This window comes from Diplotaxodon limnothrissa, linkage group LG8 (genome assembly GCF_057381915.1).
Source record: "Diplotaxodon limnothrissa isolate DT_005_m linkage group LG8, D_limnothrissa_male_GT1.1, whole genome shotgun sequence".
NCBI lineage: Eukaryota > Metazoa > Chordata > Actinopteri > Cichliformes > Cichlidae > Diplotaxodon > Diplotaxodon limnothrissa.
In genome coordinates this window covers 20,860,055-20,883,872 of record NC_140603.1, presented here as the reverse complement: position 1 = coordinate 20,883,872, position 23,818 = coordinate 20,860,055, and the positions used below count along the sequence as shown (strand labels likewise).

The 23,818-nt window shown below is 41.4% G+C and overlaps 1 protein-coding gene across 1 annotated transcript in view; it reads left to right on the top strand.

The window, feature by feature from the left end:
- Positions 1-3,926: 3,926 nt before the first annotated feature.
- LOC146626823 (zinc finger MIZ domain-containing protein 1-like) overlaps positions 3,927-23,818 on the top strand; it is a 109,150-nt gene continuing 89,258 nt past the window's right edge. The window contains exon 1 of the mRNA XM_085361474.1: positions 3,927-4,022. The gene's annotated coding sequence lies outside the window, so the exon portion shown is untranslated. The remainder of the gene's footprint in view (positions 4,023-23,818) is intronic.

The following is a 23,818-nucleotide window of genomic DNA, read 5'->3' as shown; positions in this document are numbered from 1 at the left end:
CATCAGGTCACACAGAGCCCCAAAGAACCCCAGTAACACACACGAGGATGCCTATGATAAGGGCTCAGAAATATCAAAGTAGCGAATCTGTCATCCACAGCAGTCATTTTTAAGATGATCTAAAGGAAGCGACATGAAATATGCAGGAACAGTTGTCGAACACTAGCGTTTGTATGATTCCAAGGCTATCCTTTCTCTCCATATTTTCGGACATACCGCTGAGCAGCACAAGCTCATGGTCCACAGTGGAGTAAAGTGTGCACTGAGAGCACATTTTGACTGGAAGACAGCCAGTGGTTGGTCTGTTGCGGAGGATGTGGGCTGGTCTCTGGAGCCCGGTGGTTGTTCATTCATAAACCAGGTGGGAACTGTAAATGAGAACACAGACATCTCCCTGCCCACGCTTTCAAAGATCATATTGTACTGTTTTTATGTAAGGAGCAGCAGGACGTGCAGGAGTCCAACATCAGCAACATGTTTTGTACTTTATTTGAAAGGTTCAGCAGCATATATGTCTTACCTAGAAGGTTCATAAAAGAAGATGTCAGTGGGGAAATTAAAAAATATTTAAGCCATTTAAATCGGGTCTTTAAAATTTATCTAGCTTTTCAAAGTTAAATTAAAATATGGCAGGATTTTCCTCCACCTATCAGTCATTTAGCTATCTTTATGGCAGCCATATGACAGAAGACCTCGAGTCTTTCTCTGACAAATAATGGTTCAAATAAAATTTTACATGGAAAAAAAAAAAAAAGAAATTCAAACAAACAAAATCTAATTTCTCTTGCCTCCAAAACCATTTGTTTGTATGCAAAACCCTGTGTGTGATCGGCGCTCGACTGCGGTGACAACACTGGAAAAAAACACAGTGTGTTCGTATTACAAATGTGAGACAAGACCGTCTGTTGTCACCACTGTTGACATTATTTACCAAGGCGACAATATTTCCCCCAATATTAACAAGTTATTTCACTACAATTGTGACAGTTTGCAGACAGGTTCAGCATGAACATTATGCAGCTCTATGAATTCATGCATTTGAAATATTTTGAATATTTTTATATATTTCATTGACAACAACTCATTTATTTAAAAACCTGTTGAAAATTCATCATGTGAGAATATGATTTGCATGAGACATTTCCTTACACAGTCTGACCAACAGAAATGTACAGATATATGTAATTAAGCTAAGATATATTTAGTATTTAGTATTAGATGAAGAATCAGTAGATAGATAGATAGATAGATAGATAGATAGATAGATAGATAGATAGATAGATAGATAGATAGATAGATAGATAGATAGATAGATAGATAGATAGATAGATAGATAGATAGATAGAACTGATGTATTTTTATGGTTGGTATAAAAATGTTGATTCACGTATATTTAACTCAGCAGAATTTTACATGATCTCCACTTCTGCTGTCCTTAGTGCCTCCTTGCGAGTTCAAGCTTTATACACCGCTGACAAGAGAATGAAACCAGAGTCAACACAATGGGATACAGAAGCTTCATTCAGAAAAATCCAGCAATCAAACCTGTGTGTGTCTCGCTGTGGTGTGACACTGTTAACTGCTGGACCAGCACGCCCCTGCCAGTAAAGCATATCGAGTAAATCTGATGTCACACAGAGTCTGCACTCAAGCCAGATGATGCTGCACCACTGAGCATCACTTTGCATATGATTTTATAAGCATTCGCAGACAGACTGTGCTTGACTAGGTCTCCTTGAACCAGTTGTGATGAGGAAAATTCCCCTCTAATTGGATCAATGCTTCTGTCTTGCACTGGCGTTCATCGGAACATCTCTCGGGAGGTGTTACAACATTGAGATCACAGGTCTGTGTGGTTGATTCCTTTTAAAAAATCCCAATCATTTACCAGAGTAAAGATTTAATATCATGATAGCCAAATATTAATCTACAAAACTACTGAGAATTATAAATAATGAAGTCAGAAATTCAGGGTGAAATGTGAATCACGCTCCACATTCTGATGGAGCATGAATCTGCTGAATTTGGTAGCTCACGTGCGTGAAAAAAAGGTAATCACTGCATACTTGTAGTTCTTTCAGCTGGGTGTGACTCACTTAACAGAATTAGCCTCATTAAAAAGTAGCAATTTAAGAATTTAAGAAGCAGGGAGGCTCCAAAATGCACTGAATATTACCTGAAAATAATGATCTAAAGTATTAGAACATTTTCAAATGACATTTTAGATTTTCAAAAAGTAGCATTTTGATGATTAGAAGTCAACAAGTATAAAAGAATATAACAGCTGAGCACTAAAGTAGCTTAAAAACCATTATCTGGCTGGGCTGGCTTTAATCAAACCAAACTGCTAGTGATTTGCTTTGCTTTTTGTCTGCTTGCCAAACAGTTGTTTGTTACACACAATCATTTAATAAAGTGGTTTCTTGCATACTAAAGATTTTTGCTGTTTATTGTGCACCTTGCAACAATCACGCATTGAACACTAGAGGGCTTTATTGCAATTAACATCTCAGTAAAATTGATGGAGCTTTGGTATCCTGCAATCAAAACTTTGATCCTGTTTCCTGAAGTAACTGCTGCTAATCAGCTGTCTACGATCTCCCTTAAAGGGATGTATTCATCCCTGGCTAATTCACAGTTGGCTTACAAGCTTGGGACAGACTGAAATCAATGCTTCCTGTCACCTTTTAGCAGGACACATGGCGCCTATTGTTACGCCCATCCCTCCCTCTAACTTAGACAGCTGGGGTAGATAGACTGTCCAGATAGATGAAATGTTGCCTTTCTGTTGTGTGATGACTTGTAATTATAATACAAGTGCGATCTTAAGAAAACTCGTGTTTGACCATGATCGCAGGTGAAGAGTCACTCACAGCAAGCAGGGCGCTGTATTTCTAACTTTTGACATGGCTGCTTCCAAACAGGCCACAGTGAGGAGCAGCAGGTCAATGTGTGTTTGTTTGCGTGTGTGGTGGCCGGGAGTCTGGATGCTGCTTGGCACAGTCATGGCTCCTTGACGTCAGCTCTCAGCCCAGCCTGCTGCTGCTGCTGCTGATGCCGCTGCTGCTCTCAAACATGTCTTTGTTATTCAGAGCTTTCCATCAGAGAGCGGCGACCTGCAAAACATGGAGGGTGGCGTCAGCGCCGGAAAGGATCGCTGCGTGACAGCGCGCGTGTGCGCTAATGCGCTCGTCGTAGACCGTGCACGTTCTTACTGCTATTTATTAGATCATTAAATAGGCACTAAACCCATTATTAATTATGTTTAGATGTTTAGCTTATAATAATGCAGCTGATAAACTGACAGATTATGCTACAGAGGGAAATATTATTGTCCTTGCATGGTTATTTTATTTATTTCACTGCCACTATTATTATTATTATTATTATTATTATTATTATTATTATTATTATTAGCATCAGTGGCCAAGTACTTGCGGAAGTAGTTGCTGTCATGTTTAAAAACATATATTTTCGTCTATTCTGATCAGTCTAAACCTAATTTATTAGAGGCCATTAGAGTTAATACTTCCTTAGAAACTGTCATAAATAGCATTTATTAAATCAGTATCGAAATGCAAACTAAAATACCCAGCAATGACGCTTTAACAGCCTCATTATTGAATCTAAATGTACCTTCCTGTTTAAACATCCCCAAATCATAACTACACAATGCGGTAGACCCGGTCAGAGCCACAATCAGAGCGGGTCGCTCCAGCACATCCAGATACCATATGGCCGCTGTGCTGAGCGACAGTCCGACTCCGCTCCCGGCTCTCTCCTGATGGCTTCTCCGCGTGTATACTCCGCGACACATTTTGTCAGCAGCCACCGAGCATGGGTCCCTTTGGTAATAGAATAGCCAATGTAATTTGACACTTCAACTTACTGTGCTCTCTCCGAGTCTATTCAGTTACTCACCCACTGACGCCGAGCCCATTCTCAGTGGCCGCGAGGGGGGAAGATATTTAAAAAAAGCAAGAGTCGAAAATTACCGAGGACTTTCTGCGCTTAATAACCCGGTGAGTAGCTGCAAACTTAACGTTGCTTGTTCCCGGTGTCGCGCTGCGAGGCTCTTGTCTCGGAAAAGGTTTTGTTTCCACTTTAGCTCAGATTGTTTCTCAACAATAGAGTGACCACTTGAACTGGCACCGAGCGGCACGTCGGAGCCTGTAATAATAAACCGCAGCTTTTTATTTACTATCACGCCGCTTCGTGGCGTCGGGACTGAACCGGCGGGCTGTTAATAAGCAGGTTGTGCATTTCGTTAGTAACAGATGCCGCGTTGATCTCCAACGCGCTGGGGCTTGGAGGCTACACTGTAGCAGGCTGTATGGCTCTCGCTCGCAGAATGAACCGTGTCTGGGTGCGCGTGTGTGCGTCATTTCATGATGTGGGGTTTGCTTTACCTTCAGCTTCTTGATGCGCACAAAGCACATGGTCTGTCTAAAATGGGTTTTTGGGTGATACGTGCAAGCTGTAGAATAACTGGACGTGGTAATAACGGTCACAGCACTGTTCGGGATTTTTCAATGAATGTCACATAAAATCATAATTTCCGAACTTTGATATCAACAGCACATGTATACTATTAAATGATAATGGGAAAAAAGCAAGCATGTCTGTGACAGCCTGCAGTTATCTTGTTGCTGTAGGTCATTAGCGCTTCATAGAGGTTTAACAAGTTGACTCCCAAAATTCCAGCTGTCTGAATATATGGAACCGGTTGGGGTTGGGGGGGGGGCTCTCTCATTTAGAACTAGGTTGCCTTTCACTTGCAGTACATCTGTCCAGGAAGCAAAAAAGCATGGCCAAGTGGAAAAAAAGTAAGCTTGACTCTGCTCCTGTTCTACTTCCTAACCATTGTGACTGAGAGAGAGAGAGGAGAGCGAGTGAGAGTTTCTGTCATCTGTAATTTTCTTTTCTGTTACAAAATGCAAGTTTTGGAGCATCAAGCAAGCAAACATATCTGTGCAGATGTTTCTCGTCCCCCTATTAAGATGCACAGGAGAGCTCTTCCTGCTTTTGTGTTATGCTGTTGAAAAGTTCATTCGGCTCATATCTACTTTTAGCTGCTGCAGCATCCAAGTTTGTCCTGCGAGCAGAGTGTTTTGCACCGAGCCACATATGGGGGTCATAAAAAACCTCCGTGGGGACTGCAGTTATTAAGCACCCTCGCTTGCTTATTTACATGTTTGCCATGTAATTTCAAGGGTCTTGTTGAGTTTCTTCACTTTGCTGTTTTCGGAATTTGAGATAACAGCTGAATGAAAGATTTGAGTTGATGTCAAAGAAGGAGGCTATCATTGGCTGATTCACAAGCACTTGATGGCACATAAACACTGAATGAGTGCCTGTATTTGGGAAAATTAAAACTTTCAATTATTGGAACAATTTTGGTCAGACAGAGGAGGTCCTGTCCCCTCCTTCCCCATCACCCCACCTCTGTGGGGCCCCAGGTTGGGCTCCTGAATAACCACAGACCCCACCAGGCTGACCTTCTTCTATTCAAGTTGAGGATGTTGAAACACCAGCCGTCAAACAAAAGACACATTGAAACAGAGATCTGCAACCCAGCACGTGTGTCTGAGTGCTGAAGTAGACCATTTATTAACTCTCAGTTTCTTGCTGACCAATGGAAACTGTCGACACAACAAACTAAAGTCGTGAAAAGGACAAGTTTCTGCAGATACACGTATTAGTGAACAAAATCTAAAAATAAAGAGAAGCTAAATATATATATTTTTAAATTAAATCATACATAAAGCATCTTCTACACACTTGAGCAAATCTTTTCTTTTTGTCCAGACTCCAGGCTGGCTTAGGTTTGCATGTGGCACCGTAAGGCTGCCAATGGCAACACGTTGTCAGCGCAGGGTGGAGGGTTCTGCTCTTGCTGTCCCACCCGCCCGACGGGCTGAGAGTAAAGGCGGAAGCTGGAAATGACTGTGCCACATGGGAAATTATTCAACTCTCAGATCAGAGAGGACACACAAGAGGCCTCATTACCTCCAGCAGCACTGCTGGTCAGCCTGTGAGAAGACCGAGAGCTGGTGTGTCTTAACTAGCTGATCTCACTTACTACAATCCTGTGTATCATATGCTTCTTTCATCTGAAAGAAATCCAACGCATGACACATGAGGCGTGACACAGAAATACACCCAAAAACTTTAGGAATAAATGCTGTTTTCAGAAAGGAAATATGACCACTTTGATCTGTAATACAACAGTAAAAGAAAACCAGTCCCAAAGGTTTGCAGTCTAAGCCTCTTTTTACCAACAGTATGTACGTAAATAGCTGGTAAATAGGCCTGTTAGCTTGTGTATAATATCATAATGTTATTGATTCAGCTTGGGAATTCCACTTGCAGTGAGCGGCTCCTGTGTATGGCGAGCTCTCTGAAGCAGTCTAACAGAAAAAAGGTGAACGAGTAAGCAACCGAAAGCTCTTCCTCCGCGGTCAGAGCCTGTGGGAGGTTTGTGTAGGTTTCGCTCAAGGTCCTTTTTGTGTTGTCTTTACTCAAGAGAATAAACTCTTGGGATGAATCACCCTGCTGGTATGGCTATTTTCAAATGGTAAGGAGAGTCGAGGGGTAGAAAGTATGTCACTTGGTAGATATAGCAGTTTAATCATGAGGTTTACCTTTGTGTCAAACAGCACTTAATAGTCCTGTTATGTTAGTTGTGAGTAATTACAACCTTGTGCAGTGTTGCTGTGACTTTGAGATTGTAACTCGTGCTGGAAAGTAACTAAATGCATTACTCAAGCTACTTCGAATCCTCTGCAGATATAAATTTTACATACAAAACTGATGAAAAGCAACACATTGTTACAAATGAAGCCCTTATTGGTCCTCGTGGCTTATTGTGACTAAGTGGAAGCGCCAAAAATGCAACAGGTAACATTTCACACATGGTGACCTCTAACATTTAAATTCATTTTACGATTACTTAGTATGATCAGCGAATGTGGTGAGGAAGAAATCCATTTTCTCACTTAAAATAAACAGAATTAACTGTATGGGAAGTTGTTAAGAACTTCAGGGATCTGCTGTAGCAATCACATGGTGAGAGTGGGGAAAAAGAATGTCCTTTTCAACAAGACTATACACACAGCAAAAACAGACTTGGGGGAGGGAGCAACAGGTTGGTTGTTGATAAATAATCAATCAAAATAAACAAAATAGTCTATGTAAGACATGTTGCTTCAGATTGGACTCACATTAAAGGATCTTGACCCTCAGGTTGAGACACGTTAATCACAGGGCAGCATAAAGGCTTGAAACTGACTTCCACCGTAGCCAGCTACAACACAGAAAACATATTTTACCTATAGTATCTTTTTTACACATCTTGTACTGTTTCGGTAAAGGGAACTGAATGCAGCTGATCTGAATAACAAAATAACCATTTGCGCTACATCATACCAGCGTATTCTTCTTCCATATGTTATTCTGCATTCCTCGTGTGTGTGTGATGATTCGCGACGCTCCACCTCTGTGACACGGAGCTGCAGTAACATGTGTACCGCGCAGATATTCACTGAGGGGTTTTATGGTGGATAGAATGCTCTGACTGTACCTGTCAGCTTGACTGTTGACTGTTAATATGAAGCTTCTATTTTCAAAACACAGCTCAGGGAAAGGGAATCTGTATGTGTGTGTGTGTGTGTGTGCGTACTTGCTTTGTGCAGGAGGGAGATACAGAGCATAGCGAGGGATGGGAGAGGTGCTGGGAGTGACGCCAGACCGCACATCATTTAATCATGTTAGCGTGTGCAACCACTTTGTGCATATTTTCGGTTGCATTGGTGATAGGAGTTGTTATTGTACAAACTGTACTCACACCGAGAGAGAGCGAGAGATGGCTTGACAGGAGGGAAGACAGAGATGACAGTTTGATGCAGGAGAGGCAAAATAAATAGCTCTTTGGATTTTTTAGATTTGTGAAATTTCAGTTTTATGGCAGAAAGCGATAACACAGCCCGAGTCTGATTTTCAGTTGCTGCTGTAACTATTAACATCGCTTGAGAAATCCAAAGTCACCACGTTTGAGAGCATTTAAATGTGAGCCGGTGAAAGGATGACCATTGTGCATATTAGCATTGGATTTCAGCATGCTCTTTGGGCTTAATCCCACTGTTGACTTGCCTGCTAAGTACTGAGTGTGTTATTTTTGCTCTTTTTAAAGAGCCCCTCTACATAATCTCACCTAATCTAATCTATCCCCTTTTATAATAGACTCGGAACGATGTGACTTTATAGAAAAAGCTTTAGTGTAGATCCATACCAAACAGACCAGTGTGCTGCTTGCTTCCCCAACCCCTCTGGCAAAGCTCTTGTGAAAATGCATGTGACCTCTGTGCCCCTTGTTAGTCTGAACAATAGGCTTGCCTCCTCTTACAGCTGCAGCCATGCTGGAGGGGAAGTTTGCCAGAACAGAAGACACACACCGTCTGATTAATAGGTTTAAAGACAGCAGGGTTAGCTTCATAGAAGGCACAACATCATTAAAAATATAGATTACATTCAAGTTTTGTTTAGTTGTTTGTGCTCGTTGGTAGGCATGGGAAGCAAATGTGAAATTAAAATACATTTTTTAAATCTAAAACAGATGAAAGGGTTAATCGATTAACTGATTTTCTACTTATTTATTTTTGTTAAAAGTTATACAAATACTTTCTGCAGAGTAAGTTAAATATTCAGACAACCAAATGGACAAAACAATCTCCTTAAAGATGTCAGTCAAATCTTTTTCTAAGAATTCCCAGCATTATAACTGTTAATTGATTATGAAAACAATTCCTTCCTTTATTGCTCATAATTAAAGTGCAATTAAAATCTACTAATTCTTTGTTTGCATGTTTGTTGTTGTCAGCAGGGTTTTAGAATTTCAGTGGACAAATTAGAGCGCAAACTGAAAAATAGCTGTGCAAAAAGCAAAAGAAAAAAAAGAATACAATCTGTGAGTCTTAACCCACACTGGATGTAATTGGAGCTTTGTGGGGTCCCCACCAGTCGCAGGCTCATGCATGTTAAATGTGACATGCTGTGAAAAACAGACGCGGATGATGACAGTGCATTGTCGCAGTGTTAAGTGTAAATGAAAGGCTCTGGATCTTGGAAAACATCCGGTTCTATAAAGTCTCAGCCTTTATAAATTTAAACAAGGTCCAACCGAGGATCCCGTCAAATCTTCCAAGTGTTGCATAGCAGGCATATTCCCCTCTTAAATGTGAGCAAAGACCGAGAAACTAGCTCTCAAAATTTGAAAATGTCTCAAGAGGTGTAATCTCACTATCAAGAAATGGGCACCGGGAAGGCTCCCGAGAGGGCTCTGCTGAAGCATCAGTGTCTAGTGTGCGCTCCAGAGGATTTTTTTTTTCTTTTTTCGGGGAGACAGAGAGATCTACATCTCTGATGAGTAATGAAGGTGATTCTGAGCAAGTGGTGGAATTACATTCAACAGAGCCCACGGGGGTCCATATCTTATTGTTCTGTGACAGGGAAAATTAACTGGGATTTACTAATACACAGGGAATGTCCTTCCCCCATTCTCTCCTGCGCTCAAAGAAAAGGTCTGAGGGTAATCTCTTTCCCAAGCACCCCCACCCCCCACGCCCCCTCCCTTCCCAAACACAAATGTCAGATCTTTTCAAGTTTGCTATCGAGATGTAAAACATAAGTAGATAAAATCCCTGACATGTTGCCCCATCTCTCATTCATCTGTTGCCGTATGTTGACACAAAAGACGCGTTCTGCTTAAGTGTTGTTTTGCATTTCACCTGTTCTCCTTTGCATAGTCACTGCGGCAAAGCGTGCAGGTGACCCAAAGTAGATAGGGCTCCATGGCTTTTATTCTCATGGGATCTTTGAGTATTTGTGAGTTTCACGCTTATAAATTGTCATCGTCGGTACTGCTTGTGTGCAGTTTGATTAAATCTGATTGATGCTGGCATAAGACAACAACCCAACAACAGACTAAATATAAAATTTGCATTAATATATTTTGATTGGTGGGTTATAATGCATGCTTTTCCACTTCATTTAAAGCACTCAGACAAGAATAGACACATAAATCTTTGCAAGCCTTTTGCCTGCTGTGCATGTTAAGAGCACTTGTGTACTCACTGTGAGGTTACCTTTGTAAAATTAGCATGTATGAAAATCCTGCCCTTGCTTCAAAATATACAAGATACTGGATATATTATTACAGATGAACAGGTAGAACTTGACTTCCATAGTATTATCACAAATCAGCCAGACAAGACCCTAAATTTATAAGCATGACAAGGTAACAAAAATACATGTGCACACACAGAGAAGCAGTGCAAAACCATCAGCAGCCTTCATAAAATCTGAACATGGCAGATTACAGCAGTTATAGCCAGATGTGTACTCTGAGTAAGCAACCAGGCTTGCTTTTTAGGGATTTTTCATATTTGTGCAGTTTTTGGCAAGAAAATAAATTAATAAAAAAAAATGCTGATCTTCTCTTTGCTCCTATTTAAGTCCTTTTTTTGCCCTGTTTGCAAATCCATCTCACCAAAGACTCAAAAGCTGATTTATTTATTCATTTATCGTTTTTTTCTTCTTGATAATTTAACGTTTGAATCTTTAAAATTGGCACAAATAGAAAAAAACAGCTTGCACAAACTGCCGAGGTCCAAGGTGACATCTTCAGATTGCTTGCTTTGTGCAACCAACAGTCCAAAACCAAAACACATTCAGTTTTCAATTATAGAAAACAGAAAAAGTCATCACACTACAGAAGCTCTTTACAGCTGCTGATCAACTGTTTAATTGAATAATCCTTTAAGCATCTGTTTACCGGAGCTACAATTCTCTTGCTGCGTTTTTAATCCATAATGATTTTTGTTTCTTTTGTGACCCAATCATACTTTATTTTCTCCTCCCTGCTCAAACAAAGTCTTTACTGATGATGAAGTGTGGACAGCCGTGACACCACACCCACAGCCTGTGTGTCAGCTTACACTGTACCCTCATGCTAACGCCGTGTCTGTGTGCGGTCGGTTACCCAGGTGCAAGGCATGCATCACAGACCGGAGCTGATACACTGACGTGACAGCTGTCGGCAGAGAAAGAAGATCACGAGAGAGGTCTCGGTGCTGGATAGGGTGGAATATGTTAACCCTTAACATGCGACTGATGCATTATAGGTCGCAAAAAGCACGCCTTCTGTTCTGAGTTTGCCTTATTTGTACACAATTTTCAGTTGATTGAGATTTAAGCTCTGTAACTTCCCATCTCATAATCCTCAAATCTCAGACCTCTCTTCAGTGTTAATATGAGGCAGACAAATGTTGTCAGTAGTGTAAACAGGCACTGCAGAAAGCTAAAGTCTGACATTTCCGTGGTGCAGATTTGCTCCAAAGTAAGCAAATATTTACCAAAACACCAGGGTCAGGTGTAGCCCTCAGCTAATTTGGCATAGCTGTGAGAGTACACCTGGTTTGCATCACTCAAAGCATGATGTAGCACAAATCCAAAATTTCTATACATTTACATTACTATTACTTTTATCTGCAGCACACAGACATTTCATCATATCTGACCATCTAGCATTTTATGTAAATTACAGGCAAAGATCCTAGAGTGCTTTAAATAACTCTAGTGTAAACATGTCCTCCATGTTTCTTTACGTTCCTTCATCCTTTGGCTTCTGCAAATGAACCGCGACCGCAGACAATAGATTTCTTTCACACTAATAGTAATCAGTGATATCCTAACAGCCACCACTGCTGATGATGAATGCTAATTAATTGGGCAGTGTTCCTGAATGTAAACATGCAGTGCGACACATATGCAGAAACACTTCACACTCCTATTTATAGGTGCCGATTGCATAAGCTCTTTTGCAACAACAGGGTGTTCTCACTTTGTCAGTATCAAACCGAGAAAAACTGTAACTGACCAGATTATTTTTACACGCGCGCACACGTATATTGCACTTCTTCCTGGCATACCGTGTGTGGCCCAATGGGTCCCACGGCTTACAAAAATGTTGACAGTGGACGCTATTTTTGACCATCTGCTCCGAAACGAGGGCATGTTTGAGTCACAGACGCTGTGGTGCGAGGCTGTGCCCGTGATGTGCCTGGCATGTGGAGAGAGTCAGGGAGGGAGGGAGGGAGGGATAGAGAGAGATGGCTCACCCGAGGGCCCAGCATCCTCCGTGTCACTGTGGAAGTGCACAGTGTGCGGCTGGTTTCACTAATGTGTATTACATTAGCATGGAGGGTGATGGAAGGGGGGAGGCTGTCGAGGGGTGCCAGGGAGTGGTTGATCCTTCACATCTTGGAGGAAGAACAAGAGAGGAGATATCCTTGCGCTTGACTCATGGCGTAAACATCGTCAGTGAGATGAAATAGTGCGAGGTCAGAAAAAGTGTCTGCGTCTCATCTCTTTTTCTTGTGTGCGTCTGCGTTATCTGTGAGGCAGGAATGCGAAACCAAATCTGGGGTGTTCTCGGGATGGGTGGGTGGGAGTCACAGCGGGATTCTTTCAGAGAATTACCCCTGTGTGTCGCCACCTCTCACAAAGTTTACGACTTCTTTCTTTGGAGAGTAGTCGGGCCGTTAAACTACTTTGTAAAGTGCTATTTGTTTTTGCATCCCTTTAAAACTGCCTATATTTCTTTAGCTCTTCGACAGCATTTGTGCATATCGACAAATGTTTATCCTCTCTGATGTGGAGATTTCTACCTTTCTAGACGTCTTTAAGACTAAGTAATCACGCGCTGTCTTGCTGTCTCTCAGCATCAGCCATTCTCTTGATTAAGTGATTTAATTATTTAGTCCATAAAATGCCAGAGAAGTATCTATCCCAGTTGTCAGAGAGCTTCTGATGGCATCTGTAAGTTCTAAACTGAATGATGTTTTAACTCAGAAATAAAGTTTAACCTGCTTAGAGGGGAAGTATTTCAAGCTGGCTTTTAACAGTTAAGCAATTATCCAAGAAATGGCTTAATGACAATAATTTTATTAATTTGGGATGCACAGATATATTGGCCAGTATCAGTGTTTTTCTGAGGTGTCACATTAGATTTGTGCTGGCTAAATGTTCAAAGACTTTTAAGCAGTTCAGCGAGAGCTAAAGAAGTGAGCCAGAGTATTATTTTAACCATCAGCATGAGTGTAACACCACGCCTCCTGAACTCTGTTTAAACGCACTGATCCCTAAACAGGAAGTTAAGAGTTACCGCTTTTACGTTAACTCTGAGGTTTTGCTTGAGGTCAAACACCACAACGTGGCTTTGCTGTAACAAGGACCACCTGAGTTCACCGTTAAATCCTCAGCACTTTGTGGCTTTGCTGCTCTTGATTTTATTTTTCTGGCACCAGCTGATGTCAAGGAGCAAATTGAAAAAGCAAATTACTGCGGGCTGCGTATCCTTCGTCGTCTTTGTGTGCACTTCCTTCGGAGGAGGGAGGTGGAGAAGATCATGTGAGCTGTAATTATATTTATGTTGGGCCCCATTCAATCTGTCACAGTAAATTTTGCCCGACTTGTCATATTGTAAATCATTACAGCGGATTAAATGCTGGTTATGAACTCAAAAGGCCGGGAAAGGATTCTTTTTATTTATTTTTTTGTCCTTGTGATCGCTGTATTTGTTTGTTTGTGACAAGCTAGTTGTGCCTGATATTGGCGGTACAGTGTTTTCTACATGTGTTCAATAAATTTTAATTGGGTGCAGAATGGGTAATGTCAGCGATGTTTGCTTTGAAGAAAATCCCTTTCAAAAGGGCAGGCAGCCTTCCAAAAGTGAAAGAATACCTCTGAAAGGCTTCGTGTTTCACAAGCCGTCCTGCGCATTTTGTTTTCTCATTTGTCTGGAATCAAAGACGGCGATGAGCACCGATGGAAAGTTTGACTCTTTTTCTGGGAAGGGGCTTCTTTCAGGAAAGTGCGAGAGAAAAGTGTGTGTGTGTCAATCAGCTGCTGAGTGCCAAAGCAGGAGAGGCTGATGAAAGAGTAATTGGTTTTGCATGTTTCACATACACTCGGCGTCCAAACTACGATAGTGATGGACTGTACTCTTGCCTATGGCAGGACTTAGCTGCCACAGTGAGATTCATAAATATCCTCATGATTAGCTGGGCTCCTCACTCATTAGTAAGTGGTACGAATCGTTACTCCCAAGTCACTAAAAAGATTAGTTCAGAATGAATAAACTTTTCATGCTGCTTGCACTTCGGCTGCTCTCAGACAACAATAGTATTGTTAGGTTTCATTTTACTCGTCCCTCATGAATTTTCAGCAGTTAAATCAACTTACAGCAGCGAGTTGTCATACATGCGTTCTGCCACTCTTGAGCACAAAGACTGGATGCAAGCCTCACATGTCGGAGCAGTTGCTTCATTTGTCTAGAAAATCACTTGTTTGGAGAAGCCCTGAATGTTGCATCCCTTGATTTGTATGCGAATAACATCTACCCAAATAAAGCTTTGGAAATTTCCCTAATGTTCACTGCAGCAAAATCACATTTCAGCCTTATTTATGCTGCTGTCTATACCTGAAGACATAATTTCATACCTAATTTTTATACACTCTCTTAACCTGCTATATATTATGGATTTGAGCTTGCCAGTACTTCTAAGAAGGAAACTATGAATTATTTGTGTCATTACTTTTGCTGCTGATAGTTTGAAATGTTTTGCATAATAAACAGCCGAGACAACAAGTGAAAAATTAATGAGCAATATTGTTCAAAGATACAGTTTATGATGCGTGTGATGTGATGCTTGCTGATGACCAAAAAAGAAAAGAAAGAAAAGAAACTCTATTGTTTTTGGAATGACTGTCAACCATCAATTTTCATAACGTCATTGTTCGGCTACGGAGTATTTATTTTCATTAATCTCCACAGTTTGTATTGTCATGTTAATTTACTCGACAAGTCTCACTACAGTGTGAGATTTTAAGAACAATGAGGATGAAAGCCAAGAAGGCAAGGCTCATATCAGCCGAGGAGGATATTGGAGAGGAGTAGTCTATACTTTGCCGAACTCCCAAAGCTTCTTTTTTAATATTTAGCTCCTGTCAGTTAAAATCAAAAAGTTTCTCACTTTCTCTAAAGCTCGCACAGAAAGAGAGAGAGCGAGAGGGGGAAGCTGCTTCACGGGTGAAAGCCCTCACACATGAATATTTAATGGTTGCATTTTAACCAGAGTCATAAAATCCAAGAGGATGTGGCTGAAAAGAGAGCAGTGAGGAGTGTGCAAAGTAGGCTACATTGTTTCTTTATAGTCTGAGCTGGATGCCTGAAAGTCATGTAACTCTTCTCAGGCTGCAATAGTGAATCAAATATGTGGATTGTGTTGGGCTAATTTAAGGCCTGGGCCACGTTTAGCAACGTGTTGCGGCCTGTTTTTGCAGCGTAAGCAGCTTGTTGTACAGGAGGATGAAGAAATCTTGGACCTTAAGGGGCTAAATTGAAAATGTTTCATTTTGACACTTCCTCAATGCACTCAGGAAAATGAATTTCATATACTTAATCCATTTGGCCAGTTGACCAAATTTTGAGGAAACATCTATTCAATACGCATCAGTTTTAACTTAATGGAGCTGGAGCCAAAAAAAAGAAGAAGAGGAGATGAGGGTATCTGTGTGTATTTAATATGCAACCTCTCCTTCTTCCTCTACTTCTAGTCTTGTCATGCATTTTTAAAATTCTGTTCAGCCCTCCGCTGAGCCAGACTTGCAGCCGACAGACACTGAGCTGATTGTTAAGTTTGATAAAGCTCTGCGTTTGTGTGTAGCTGGGGTTATTTTTGTGTACGTAAGCTTTACTTCACAGAGGTAATCATTTGTCATCCAATATTGAATCAAGTTAAATGGACTCATAAATTGCAATCACTTAACTCAGCCCAACTATTATGTTTAATATTGCTTTGTGGGAAAAGGTCAGCCGGCAGTGGATCAGGTTCCAGCAACACAGATAATTCAGCTGCCTTTTATGAGTCTTTTAAAGCTCCGGAAGGAGAAAAAAAATCAGCACCCAGGAAAAAACTGACTGTACACTACTTAACAGCGGGAGCGCAGGATACGCAGCAGCTCCTGTTTATGTTTTCTATCCTTGAATATCCTTAATGCTGTGTTTAAAGTGTGTGTGGCTGGCAGGTTGCAGATAAAACACAGTGGATGCCCTTAAGGGAAACATAATAAAAGGCTTTCCCCTCTGAAAGGTCCAAAGTGCAGTTGTCCACTCTGCACAGCAACAATGGAGCGCTTGTGCAAACGGAGCCATCAGTGGCACTAGCAAGCTTGGCAAACCAGCTTATCAGGAGGCAGGGTGCACTGAGTAGTGGGGGGGGGATAGAGTATGTGTTTTTGTGTGTGTGTGTGTTACTTTGTTTTGTCCAGAAGCACTGACCTCTTAATTAATTCATGGCTCCTCTTGTTTTTCTTGCATGTGTTTGTGTGAATACACGTTTATGTATTCGATCATGTGGAGCATGCTAACGGCTAACCAATACCGTTAAGGGAATACTACACCAAAAATCTTACCGAATAACACAGTGAGTGCCGAAAACTACCTGGTTTTAGCAATCGTGCCACCATCATGTGATATCATAAATCAGTGTGGCAAGTGGCATTTGCATGTCCTAGACCAGAAGGTGATGAATTCAGTGAAAATTTTGTTTCCTTGAACCCGTGTCCACAGCACAAGTAGCACTGCTTCACTGAAAATGTGCCATATTTGCAGGGTATCTGCTGATCAGCAGGTTGTTGTTCCGAGCCGTGCCTCCTTCAGTCTATATGTTGAAGTATTTTCAGCCAAGACACTGAACCCCGAGTTGCCCCCAAGGAATTTACTGGAGTGTTTATGTATTTTTTAAAAAGGCACTTGTAGTAAGTAAGCTCTTTGAGTGCTCAAATTGAGTATAAAAGTATATAAGTACCAGCCCATTTACCATTTATTACAAATTATTGTATAACTGGATTTGGCTGGAAAGGCTTAAATCTTCTTTGAGGAAGCCGAAGAATTCAAGTAAGAAATCTGCAGAGAGCTAATCTCGCATAAATGTTAACATGATGTTAAATCTTAGATCAACAATATTAGAGTTTACCACACGAGCAAGAAGCTGGGCTGGTGCATCAGCAGAGTAATTGGGAAAGAATCTGAGGTTAAATGAAATGCTTTACTAATCAGACAGAGTTTTGATCATTGATATTTGAAGTCTTAAATATTGTTGTCCTAACAAATAGTTTAAAAAAATTCAACTTAAGGCGTAATGAGAAGTGTTGCTTAATTGATTGGGTCTTATTAGCCAGCTGGTAGTCACACAAGTGTGAATGAACCAATGATTGTGATGCACGAATCAAGCGCCTGATGACAATCAGGGAATCCCAGCACTGATTTACTGTCCAATAGCAGGCTTAAAAGGTAGCTCTGAAAAGTCTGGAGTTACAGTTTCCATGCTTTAAAGTCCCCGAGCATGGAGAGAGAGATGCGGAAAATTTTAGTCAACCACCTATTTAACCCTGGAATATTACTGAGCAGATGTTAAATGGCTGTCATCGGTCAGGTCAGCCGGATAAGCACTGGTGAGCACTATCAACGTGTCAATATTTACATTACTTTACCAATTGCAGTAATATTTTGCACCACTGTGTCCGTTTTTCGGCATCAAAACTGCATGCATGTAACCACATGAATTCTCCTCCTCTCTCACACAGGTACAATTTCAAGAAGTGCAGTTTGTTGGTGGCAGATTTTTTTCTTTTGCTTTCTCAGAGCTGTTTGAGTTGTTGGAGGAATGCATCGTGTGCTTAGTTTACTCACTTGCCAGATAGTCTGTAGTGCTTTCACTGCATTTCCTTTGGGACACAACACTTGGGGGGGAAAAAAAGGAAGTCTCAAGGTGCCTGTGTTCGGCTTTAGATGTGACTCTGGGTTGGTAAATATTTAGAGAGCAAACATTTTGATACCAGCAGGGATTATAGTTGGGGGAAACATGCTTTTCTAAGAATGGAAATGTCAGCATATTGCAAGGTATCATGCTACAATTTTTATTTTAATGCCTGTCTCCAAAAAGTAGCAATTTAGCAACTCAAATCCCACTGAGGAAACCAGATTGCTTTTCTAAGTCCGGCTTATTTTGATGTAGCTCGCCCACTGAAGCTCATTCTCTTTGTTCGAAAGCATCCAATTCATCAGCAGGGATTGTTGCCGCCTACCAACAACCAACATATTTGTTCTGCTGCTTCACCTTGTTGGCTTTGCAGAGAGAAGGTGCCAAAGGTGGATGTTAAACATGTCAAGTGCTATCTGCTTCATTTACTTGGTCACTGAATATTCATGTGCCTTTATACTGGTGTCAGCCTTCAGCCAGCCGTGCAGACAACCAGCAGCCGTCTCTACAGTCATCAGACAAGCACCATCCCCGTGTCGTCCGAGAGATCCTCTTTAACGTTATCTTTTTTTTGTTTTTTGGACTTTTTTTATTGTTGGAAAATAAGGTGGTGATTGTGCCCGGAGCTGACAACCATTTCCTGTTCCAATTTGTGTGGCATGCGAGCAGAGCTGTGCTGCTTTTCGCTTTGAGGTGCTTGGGGACGAGTCAGAGTGGGCACCCCACGAAGACGACGAGGGAGAAGGAGGGAGGGAGGGAGGAGAGCGAGTATAACCCTGTGTACTGCAGTCATGCCCATTTACTCTCCCTGACACCTCCAGGGACACGCTCTGACCTCTGCGGGGATCTCGCCCCCTCTTTACTTTCACTCATGCGTTTCCCCTCCGCTCTGGGGAAATCGCACCAAATTCCTTGTGCATTACAAGAGCTTTCGGGAGGCCCCAGTTGACGCTTGGCCTCGTCTAGACTGCCGTGACTGTTGTTCGGCAGCGCTGCCGAGCCGCGGTGCAGGGTCAGACTCTTTGCATGGCAGCAGAGATTGCAGAGGTTGTCTCATTAAATATATGCTTCCTGGTAAGATGAAAAGCTCATGCTCTTTGTTGGTTCTTAAGATGAAAGGCCCCCCTCTACAGGCTGTACTCAGACAGAGCTCGATAATGTAAACACGTCTGTGCTGTAGATTACTCATTTGCATGGTGTTGCAGTGAGCTTTGATCAGTGATGGATTGCAGCTAAGTCTGTTTGTTAGTTAAATGGTTACATTGCACTAAGTTATAGAGGTTTATAACTTAAAAGTCTTGTTTGGAGCTTATTCTGAAGTATCAGCATTTGAGATGCAGCTGATTTTGATAGGGAAAGTTTAGTTTGCATCATGCGTGTTCAGCTGTTTAGTGATCATAGAAAAATAAGAAAAATAACAATTTTGTGGGTATGATTTGAGTTTAAAGAATACTTCCTGCAGGAATACTCGAGGAAAGGAAAGAATAAGTACGCTATATTTGAGTAGGAAGACTCAGTTATTTGAGAGAGAAGAGCCTGTGCGCTTTACGTTGGCTGCAGCAGAGGGAATTTCATCTCCTGTCATCTCCCTGTTGATTAGTATTGATTGGTGAGGCTGAATTGGCCTCTTGAGTGGAAGTTGCATCAAATAAGCCCTCATTCGACTTTCCCAAATCCATTGTGAGGGCTGGCGAATGATTTCATCAGAGGTTTTCTGAGCGTGAGGCACTGAGCTGAAACATTTCCTGCGGGCGACAGAAAAAGGCAGTTGTTTTAGCCTCCACTGTTTTACCTCTTAATGAAAGTATGGGAAAGCTGACCTACTGAATAAACTGCGACAAACAAAGCCGAGGGGGACCTGAACGTTACCCCTGCCCCATTACGCTATTTTTTTTTTTAAATCACTTGCACCTGTGGTTTGTATAGACATGAATCTTTTTCCCCCAGACAAAAACGAGGAATTCTCTGCAGCTTGGAAGGATCCCCCTGCTGTGCACGGATGACACGGTCTGCTGTGTTGCTGCCACTGCCGCTGCTGCCGGTTGGCTTTCGATGGGGGCAGCTTGAGTGCAATAATGAAATGGAAAAGTTCCAGAGCAGTGAACGCTTGTATGCAGAAGGTAATTGGAGATTGCCACTGAAGAACTCCGCACGATATGCTTTCGATTCAACTTCACAGAAGGGCAGACCACAAAGTTTGGTTATGTTTGCTGTTAACCAAACGCCTGCTGCAGTACAGAGAAATGGGATCTTGTTCAGACAGAGAGCGAGGTAGGAAAGGGAGAAGGAAGCAGCTTTGGCTGAATACACATATTTGTTTTTCCACCCATTTTTTTTCGACATGATTTTGTTTTGATTGAATCTCAAGTTTTCAGTGTTGACAAAAACCAGAAGGTTGTGCAGATACGAGTCAAACCGATAGGCAGACGGGCGCTTAATATAACAAATGACTCAGGGCCCATTTGTGTGGCACTGCAAGCAAGTGTTGGAGGTTCACGGCCTTGTTTAATTAAAGTAAAACCTGAGATTGGTGGTCCTTCAGCCACTTTAAGTCTGATTTGACACTAGAGAATCAGAGCGTGTTCAATGGAAAGCAGATGAATGATTGATAAGAGAAGCAAAGCTGCTTCAAATGCTGCTCTGAGGACATTAATAATGAAGGGCACTTTGAGTGCCTTCAGTGGCATATGGGAGACAAGAGATTTCATTACCTTCCCCATTTAGCACAACTGTTTTTGTATAGCTTTTGTTTGCTTTATAATTGTGTTATTATTTTATCAACTTTATGCTTAGAAATGCTGATAATTTAGACACAACCTCATAAAATCATGTTTGTCTTAACTGGTGCCCACAAACCATGGTTTGATTGAACTTATTTATCATTTTATTCCCTGTTAAAACATATTTTTTAAATAAAAATGCTGGCTCCAAATTAATATGTAAATCTACTATAACCTTATGTCCTTTTCCATGTGCCCTGTTTTTATATCTTTTCAAGTTGTCAAAATAGTTCCCTGAGGTGGAGAAGTTTTTCTATTAATATAGAAAACAACAACAGATTGCAGTGGAAACAGGCTTAGATAATTAATAAAATATTTAAAAATGTGGAAGATGTGTACATTTTAAACATTGATGTGAGGTTTCTCCACACTGGACAGATGGAAAATTGCAACAGATGTTAGTGGACCACCAAAAAGTCTGTGCTGTTCCTGAAATGAATACAGTAAAAAAAAAAAAAAAATTACATATTTCCACTGGTTTCCACATGGTTTCAAGGTGTGACAGATGCTCTCATACCTTTGTCATAAAGTTGAGCCCTTCTCTTCTGCAGACGTTTCATGGCATCCGATTGGAAAGGCTTTGGGTGGTTTAATTCTAAAGCACCCAAAGACTTATATTTGCATCAAAGTCTTGGTTGGAAATGTCTATTTTTTCACATTTTCTTGTGAAAATTTCCTGTTAAGTTGGATAAAAATATGCACTGCGTTTGGATAGAAACTGTTGACACCTTCCCGTGAAGATTTTTGTTTTTTTTTAGCTCACGCCCAATTTTTAAGCAGTGACTGGCTCATTTCAATAGACAAGGCTGTGCTCACAGTGCTGCTTAAAGTTTGACTGCTCACTTTTGACTTATGAGTGCCAGAGGTGCCAGAACACATAAAAGATGTTGGAAGCGGAAAAAGGAAGATGAGATGTTTTTTGGCAGTGTTTTTACTCTGTGAAACTGCTTCTCCTGTCTGCACTGTAGATCCTGCTGCTCTATGTGTCTTTGTCAGGCTTCATGTCATCCTGCCATTGTTCAGGCCAGAAATCAGCACATACTTCCATTGTTCTACACTCAAATCTGGAGCTATACACCCTATTCTGCCCCACATTTCTGAACCTCATATTTGTTAAATATACTGCCTCGTCTTAGTCGCGGTAACCGTTCTCTACAGCTTCTGCCACCTCTCTTTGTGGTCTGCAGCTTATATAGCATCCTTAAATGTGAGAAATTGTAGACTCTTATTTAATTTAGGCTCAAAGCACCGCAGCGACAAAAGCATTAGCCTGAGTATTGCCCATGAGTGGAGGCACAAGTGTGTCCTCTCTCCCAATCCAAACCTAAAACCAGGTCTCGACAGTAAAGGAAGACATGCTTCAAAGTGCATCAAAGTAGTCCCCCATCCCTACCGTCTAAACAAAGCAACTTGTTGACATGGTCCCAGACACAAGCTTGGTCGTTTGTCAAGAAGTGGAGGATAGCCGTAGCTCGTGGGAAAGGACTCTGCCTGAAAAGACTGCCTGACATTTGTTTTCGAAACAGCCAATGTCTGGCTTCACGTTAAAGGGCACCCAGGACTTTGGTGTGTTCAATGGTTTTTCTGTTCTGCGGGGGTGTTGATGCGGGCCAACTTCTTATGTTATTCTATGCGCTGCTTTCATGTGGTTTTTACTTTGTAAGGCACCTAGCTTAACACTTTTACTTTGCCGCTCCATCCACCGGCTGTGTGGCAGCACAGCACGGCTCCTTGAAGGGCTGCAGAAAGTAACCTTTATTTGAGAGGGGAAAAAAAATCATTTTTCTCTGTACGGCTTTATGCCACTAACGTTTCTTGGCCCCAGCAACGTTTTCTTTTTACGCCGTAGTCTAGGAGCATTCTCACGTAGGGAGAAATAAATGATTGTGTTTGCCTTAAATACTGCAGAGCTGTAGTCGATTCTCCACCGGAAGAAAAGTGCAATGTAATACAAGCTGTATTTGTTCAGTAGTGATGAATGAGAAGTTATTTAAGCTGCAGGCTTGAGAAGTGAAAGTGACTGGTTATCAATTTTCTGCAAAGAAATATTATGAAACTTTTCCAGCTGAATGATCAGACAGCAGTCTGCGATGAGCATTAATAAATGTCTGTGTTATTGCTGGAAGAGCACACCAAAATGTTCCAACAAACAAACCCAAAACAATTAGCTAAAAGACAGTAAAACTATTAAAGAACTGAGATAAACTGCTGGACTTTTGCTGGACAAGCATGTGGCATATCCAAAGAACATTCACTGGCTTTCCTCGTATAATTGTTTGAGGTCTTTAAATCATCAGTTAATTGAATACTTACTTTGTCCTTGATGGATGCTGAGTATGGGAAAAAACATATGGCTCTGGTATATATAATAGACCGCCTGCTTCTGATGTTTTGCTACAATAATCTGGCAGACAGTTCGCTCTGCTGTGTGACATGAAGAGACCACAGATGAGAATCACCTGTCTGTGGTAAGCCCCGAGAAGCAGAACCCATCTCCTCTCAAGGCGGTTTGTCACAGCAGCTATTAAGACTAATAGCTGGAGCCTGTGATAAGCACAGTTAGCTGAATTCATGACCCGAGTGGCCTGAGCAGCGCTATCATTTCCACTTGTGTGTTTTTCTGCTGATGCGTTTAATTTTTATCCTGTCCGGTGCTATGACACGAGGGGAAACGAGAGTAAGAGAGCGAAATAGAAATGGAGGGACGGGGCCTTGGGTGAAATATTGATCGATACAATCCGGGGTGAAGGCGTTGCAACAAGGAGGAGAGATTATTTGGGTCGTATTACTCGAACAGTACTCTGTGTGGTGTTGATTGTGTAAGATTCGAATCAGAGCAAACTGACATAAAAAGTACAGATTATATCTAAGATATTTATGAATCATCCAAAGAGTTAAACGGGTAACTTTTTTTAAAGGGTCATTCTGTCAGAAAATACAATGGAGGCAAAACTAGTTTAGGCTGTGATAGTCAGAGCATCAAAATAGATAATTCGGCCTGTTTTCAACTGATTTTTGTTTTATGAAAGTGCAAAAACAGATAGGTGCACATAGCATCTCAGGTCCCACACCCCAGTATCCCACTCTCACAGACTTTTTACCTCTGTAATAGCATCACAACCTGCAGCCACAAGAGCTTTGGGGATTGACCAGGGA